General features: G+C 43.8%; 1 non-coding gene across 1 annotated transcript; it reads right to left on the bottom strand.

Annotated features, from left to right (window-relative positions):
- Positions 1–3881: 3881 nt before the first annotated feature.
- trnai-uau (transfer RNA isoleucine (anticodon UAU)) lies at positions 3882–3975 on the bottom strand. The gene is made up of 2 exons: positions 3938–3975; positions 3882–3917 (listed from the first exon to the last, which is right to left on the bottom strand). It is a non-coding gene; the product is annotated as a tRNA-Ile (tRNA).
- Positions 3976–7366: the final 3391 nt, after the last annotated feature.

The following is a 7366-nucleotide window of genomic DNA, read 5'->3' as shown; positions in this document are numbered from 1 at the left end:
CTTAAAAATATTTTCTTAAATATTATTTATTAAAATTTTATTGAATGTCCATTGTAGGGTAGGTTTCAGCATAGCAGAATGTACGGCTCATCAGATTAAGCCCAAAGACGTAAGTCCCCTACAGGCCACAAAAATAAATTCCAGGATGTTAGGAGGATAATTTGCTGTAGCATCACATAGTAAGGAAAGGATTGTAGTTGGCATGATGTCCATATGTCATTACACACCAGTGAAACACATTTATCAAATAGGCGAAATGCAGAGTGAAGAGAAGCATTGACTAGACATCACATGTGTTAGAAGAGAGTGTATGCTTGTCTGTGCTCTCCTGAAATAACAGAGGGTAGTGAAAAATGAGTTTGACTTACAAATATAGTTTGGAATTCCAGTAGAGAAAAAAAATGTATTTGGGGATTCCAGTAGAGAGAAAAAAATGTAGTTGGGGATTCCAATAGAGAGAAAAAAATGTAGTTGGGGATTCCAATAGAGAGAAAACAATGTAGTTGGGGATTCCAGTTGAGAGAAAAAGAGAGAAACCAGTCTCCAGACTGAACATATCGTAAGTCACCTTGGGAGAGGTTTTGCCTGCAGATGTGATGTGAGTAGAGTGGGTCAAGGCCTGAGTCACATGGTGCTGGGTCACATGGTGTTCTGGGAAATGAGCAGGGGTTGAACCTGAGGGTGAAAGAGGGTACAGAGAGGGTGCATAGAGAGAACGTAGAAAAGGACAGCACAGAGCCATTAAATAAATACAGAATAGAGCAGGGATCTGCCACCCCAATTCCGGAGAGCCACAGGGTCTGCAGACTATTCAAGTCCTGATTGGCTACTGAATCTTACAATAAGCCTTGGAATGCTGGGCACATTTAAATAGGGATGGGAATCGCAAACCGGTTCCAAGTTGTCCTATTCATTGGAATCGTATGGCTCGGAGCTTATCGATTCTGTTTATCGAAGCCAGCATGTTTTTACGACAGCTGCGCAATGCAAAACAATGACGTAACGCCCTGGGGGAGGCACGCACGCAGGCAGCCTCTCTCAGGTGTTTGTTTTGGACGGCAGCTGTCACAACAAATTTGATCCGGGCTGCCAGCCTTGATACATTCTGTTGCGATAAAGATTCTAAGACAACTCAGCATTTTCTCTGGATTAACGGGTTATTTTCTAGCCTGAAATGCGATCGTATTACTATGGAAATAGCTATACAAAAAGGCAAAATAAATGTCGTGGTTGCGATTGCCGTCGTAGATGTCAGAAGGAAATGCCACTGATAATCAAATGGCTTAATATATATATGAAATGAGTTAAGAACTTTATGCTGTCATGTATGTACCTGAAAATGCCCATCTGTCAACACAAACACATGGTCGCCCCCAGGCTCGTGCTAACCCCAGGCTACTCTGCAGCTCCCAGGGCACATGACTCTGGAGCCCACCGGGCGGGGCTGGAGTGAGCCCTGCCTTCTGCTCTGTATCCTGGGTAACATAGCGTAAATGATGGAAGCTACAGTAATTTGACGCGGGTTCTGCTGGACAGACGTAAATCTCGCTTGGTTCTTGAAGGGGTCGTAACTGCGAGCCTGCTTGGAGCTTCGGTGCGGGCCAGAAGTGGACTATAAATTTATTGGGTACGTCAGAGACCTCAATTTCACTTTGGAACATTTTCCTCTCCTGCTGTCTGTGTAAGAGGCGTGTGAAAATTCCAGATATGAAACATATTTTTTTCTTTGTTTCCAGACTCAGTATTTTACTTCTGACTTCACTCCCTTGAACCTTGAGCTGTCAAAAAAAAAAAAAAAAATTTAAGATGAGCCTGAAGCAGCACTACACATCTAAACACATGTGGCCCACAGATAGAACTGCACCCTTACTATGGCGGTATCAGTTATGGCCTCATTACCCGAGACGGTAACGGCACAGTTAGCGACAGCATCACCCAGGGACAACGTTCCCTGCCACATCTCTGACCAAGTAGCACTCTAGCTGATCTGATATCTGTGGGCTACCTGCACCACTAGCTTCAGTTTCACACTCCTCCAGCACAATAAATGCACAGCTAAGCAGGTGCATTGCAGAGAGAAGAAAAACAGCAGCCAGAGGCACTTGTGCTTGCTAATGTGCGATCTCCCAAACTGAAAGAGGACCCCCAAAAATTGGTAATAAAGAAAGGGGGGCAGAACTTTTTGTACCATGCTCTGCAATAATTCTGATGCTGAAGTGCACTAAACACAATATTTTTTTTATTGATTTATTTTGAAAAGGGCAGATTCATTGACTGGTTGATGAAACAGCTGATTGACTGGCCAACCTATGGAGTTCTGGTGGTAGTGTAGTATAATGGATAAGGAGTTGGTCTTGTAACCTAAAAGGTCATAGGTTTGATTCCCCAGGGGGGCATTGCCGTTCTGCCCCTGCGCTAGGTACTTAACCTCCATTGCTTCAGTATATCCAACTATATAAATGGATGCTATGTAAATGTTGTGTAAGTTGCTCTGGATAAGAATGTTTGCTAAATGCCAGTAATCTAATGGATTTTGGTGTTTTTTGCACTGGCTCTCTTGCCAGAGCTCAGCTGGCACAGTATTGGTGTAAACTGCTGGGAGGGTGTAAATTTTCACTCAAACCTTGGAGTTCCCAAGTTGTGTTTCAGCCTCGTTTGCCATTTGTACCATAACAGAAATGTATTCATCTGTGCACCTTTCTCCAATAAAATCTCACATTCTCTGGGTCTGGAAGAAAACACCGCACCTTTTCTACTGTGAGGCTGATATCGGTTACACCTGAACAAAAGTACAGAAGCCTCAATCTTCATTTTTATTTGACGTGCCTCTGCAGCAAGCTGTAGAGGATAAAACTACAAAATGGCAGCGTTTCAAGCATGTGACCGGCATGGATTTTGTTTTTTTTATATCTCTTTCCCATCAGCGGATATAAAAAGTGTTGTAATGGCTGCCGTCAAACACTCGCCAGTTGGAAAGGGAGGAGAAGCCCTGAACAAGTCAGAGGAGGACTTGGACCCAGCAGTGGAAAAGAGAAGAATGTGCAGCGAAACACGTACCAGCTTCCTCTTCCCTCTCACAGGCTGCCTTACCTCTGTGGGTTTGATTGGCATGTTCACTTTGTCATTTTTAAAGCACTGGTTCACATCCTTGCTCTTCTTTTGCAGTCATTTTCCCTTGTCAGTTTTTTTTTTCCTTCAACGTTAATCGCATGAGTGGTGGATCCAGTTAAAAGCGCGAGTCCTTCGTGCAGCAATGTGTCCAACTGCCTGGCAGCTAAATGATGCACACCCTGGCCACGCTTGCCAGGCTCATTGCAATCTGGCTTCCATAAAAGGTGTTTTGCCCGAAAACCAACCCTTAGCTATTTAAGGATTGCTGAAATAGCTAAGAATCCAGAATGTCAGTGAACCACATAACCGCATTAGACTTTCCACTGAACCACTGTGTGAATGCTGGTGGCATAATGTAGTCTGCTACACTTCTCTTCATTCTTCATCAGACTCTTCATTAAACCATTAATGTAAAAACAACGTAAACTATCCAGGAGCAATATCTTAATCAAAATCAGCATTTTGACTGGCATGCACAGGTTACAGCCCCTTTGCGGTCAAACATTAATTTTCACTTGCTCTACCTTAATGGAAAATAAAGAGTGACAGGCATTTAGCAGAGGCTTTTATCCGGAGCGACTTGCTCAACTTTAATTTAGCATTTGCATTGCATCCATTTAGCTGGATATATACTGAAGAAATGCAGGTTAGTACTTCAGTACAAGTAATTTACTCAAGGGTACAACAACACAGCAGTGTCCTAAATGTGGGAATTAAACCTGTGACCTTTAGGTTGCAAGACCCATTTTACTACACTGCAGCCAAATGTATGCTCCAGGTGAGGCTCGAACTCACAACCTCGGCATTGCTCTGCTTTGTACTGCTGTATAAGTACCGCGCGCTAACCGATTGCGCCACTGGAGCTCTGCTACTCATATATCAGTATATACATGAACTACCAAAAATTGAACTCGGCTACAAATTTAGCAGCCTGACAGGCCAGAGAACAACAACATGAATTTGTAATTTGTCTGCCCTTGATATCCATTAGCCTAATACCCCAAGCTCTAACCCCTGGCGTGCAGTAAGTACATTCTCGTAAAAGGCCGCAGGTTCCAGTTTCAGATCACTCGCATCATCACGGCCAACCTGGAAATTAGACCGTGCATTTTTGTCTGGCATCACACGCCCACGCACACAACAGCATCAGCCAGCTGAACCCAGAACTAGACAGCAAATGTTTCTTTCCCCCGATCGATCACATGCATAATCCCCATCAACCAATGAGACGATTGATGGCCGAGGTCCACGCCGGAGAGAGTTCTCTGGCACCAGAGGCAACAGGGAACTGGAAAGGAGTAGGCGGGCCCCTCTCACGTTACCCGCTTTTAGGTAATCCCCAGGGCCCTTTCCGTCTTTGGCCCCATAAACAGGACCTTACACAACCCCAGCTGCAGCTGCGTCCGCCCTGGCAGCGGGGAGGGCCCTGCTTTCCGCTGCCATAGAGCGCCGTAAGGGGGACTGAGATCACGGTCGCGGGGGACGCGCCCGCTATGACTCACCGAAAGGAGACGTAATCCCTTTTTTTGGGTACGGGATCGTATAACAATCGACCTTCACTCCACTTAGAAGCCTGGCTTAAGTGAGCTCACGAACAAAAGACCATTGCTCTTCAGACAAAATCTCTGCTCCTCCTGCCTCGATTCCTGCAACGCACCGCAAAACATAACCACCAGCTTAACTCTGTGCTGACATTATAACTTGATGGTATGGCTTACCAGCCACCTGTCTCCCAAAGTACACTTCACATTAAACCAATTGGCTTTACTGCCATTTCTGCCATACAACTCGCTTGCCTTCATATCTCATATAAAAAAATACTTTTTTGCACATGTCACTTGAGCTGAGCATAATTCCTCTGTGATTAATGTGTTTTTAGGTCTAGCTTTGTTCCATGCATGCCATTCTGAATGAGAGAGTCTGCTGAATGCCCAAATGTGAATGTGAATTCATTGGTATGGTAGGTAAACCTGCCATCCACAAACTCTCTGTATGACATAACACAGTTTAAAAAATATTGATTTGAGCACACAAAAAAGAGACAAAACTGAGTATGGTTTCAGTTTGTTTCATGAATAGGTAATTTGTACTGTCTGTTGTGTGAACATTTCATAACTGCATTAGCAGTTTTCATCAGACGAAGAGGTTGGTCCCACCACTGCACATGTACACAGCCCGAACTTAACTTCAAGAGCTTTAAGCCTGTTTCCAGAGAATTCTGCCTGCAAATGAAACCCATCTGCGAATGTAGGTTTCCCACCGCTTACCTAATGCTTGGCAACATTCTCTACAGTCCACGCTCTGTAAATTTGGGGAAAAAGTTTTTTTTTAATTTTAAATACTGTACCTCTTTAGACAGTGGAAAATTTTGAAAACATTCACCACATCCCTGGGAATTTTCAACAGAGTGTACAAGAAGACTATAACGTACAACCATTAGAAACAAGATTTGTTCAGAATAATGGAAAAAATGACATTTCTATAAAAATATGTCAGTAATCTAGTAGTCTTGCTTAGGACTAAAGGGGTAAAGTTTTTTTGTTTTTTTTAAATCAGTAGGCTCAATGGTCCTCATTGATGTAACTCCTTAGAAAGGAACTGCCACAGAACACTTTACAGGCCAAGTTTGACCCAGAATAAATCGATGCATTTAAATGTACAGTATTGAGTGCTCTAGTATAGATATGAAAATATCCTACAACCCTAACTCTGTTTCTGGAGAGCCACAGGGTCTGTGTAATCACTTCCTTTATTCTGTCGATCAATCAAACACAAACAAAATAACAAAGGCCGACGAAAACAAGCAAACCCTGCTGCTCTTCGGGACCAGGGTTAGGTGCCTGTGGCATACATTGTCAGCAAAATCTGATGAACTGCGTTCCAACACGATGGATTTAAGTCACCGATTGGCTGAAGAGTCTGTGATCCTTGTTTTAAATTTCTGAATGTTGACTGAAAGGGGAAAAACAATCCCTCAGGAATAGAGGACCGCAAGCCCTGAACCCGCCAGTCAAAGATCACCTGCCTTTACAAGAATAAAGCAATCAAGCAAACTCAAGAGCCCATGCGTTCACATGGGTGAATCAGCGCGACGCCCACATCCTCTTTGACCACCGATTGTGTTCTGGTTATGGCATGCCATTTGACCATCTTCGGTTGAGGACAAAATGGGAAATGGACTGCATTTATATAGCGCTTTTATCCAAAGCGCTTTACAACTGATGCCTCGCATTCACCGGAGCAGTTAGGGGTTAGGAGTCTTGCTCAGGGACACTTCGACACGCCCAGAGCGGGGATTGAACCGGCAACCCTCCTACTGCCAGACAACTGCTCTTACCTCCTGAGCTATGACAAGGGCCAATGAGATAAGGGCCTTTGTGGAAAAAGAAAAACTTATGAGGCCACCAATCCACAGCAAGGCACATCTATGAGAATGCCAAATTGTTGTCGACCCCTTCTTTCTTATCAATCACCTGTAAGCTCAACAGAGTGGGGAGATGCCTGTTGCCTGGTGAATTTGCTGGATGCCCTTATGGTTTATATGGGTTACTAGTGAGGCTTCACTGCGTGCAATCCCTGAATGCAGGTTCTGGCTAGCCTCGGGTTCAATGCGGAGTTCACATTGTAGTTACTATGATTTGGAAGTACAAACTTAAGTGGAAAGATGCTCACCGGAAAATCGATTGAGCCACGTAAGAGCAATGCACAGTTCTTGCTGCATGCTTAGCTCAGCATAAAACGAGTACCCTATTTCAGATTACTGACTTATGTTGCCGTAAAACCATTTTTTTCTGCGCTGTTCCCACAACCTGGTGGCCTTATTAAATAGATAATAGGCTAAAATAACTCAATCTGTTAGTGATAATAAAAACAATGTAGGGAGACATACAAATTGTGTCTTTTGCCATTAATATTACATGGCTACTGGCAAGCAGAAATAGTCAGTGGGCTGAAGACCCAAATCATAAAACAATAACGTGGCATGTTCTCAGCTGTCAGATAACTTGTGTCTTTAATATCTACATCCACCCCCACACTGATTCATGCGGCTGAGCAAAATATTATCAAGAGATAAAATAAATATAGAATTTTAATCCTGGTCAAGCTGCTCTAACGGGTTTACAATGACAGATATCATCCGACTATGTGACGCAGTCTTCCTCGATCGCGCGGCCCGTCAAAGCCTTACGAATTGTGAGATCATCTCTCCTCGTCTTTGACGTGCATGCCCCCTGATGGACCAAGTACGTAAATG

This window comes from Anguilla rostrata, chromosome 2 (genome assembly GCF_018555375.3).
Source record: "Anguilla rostrata isolate EN2019 chromosome 2, ASM1855537v3, whole genome shotgun sequence".
In the NCBI taxonomy this organism is placed as follows: domain Eukaryota; kingdom Metazoa; phylum Chordata; class Actinopteri; order Anguilliformes; family Anguillidae; genus Anguilla; species Anguilla rostrata.
Note: the sequence above shows the minus strand (reverse complement) of the source record. Positions and strands in the feature narration are given on the sequence as shown.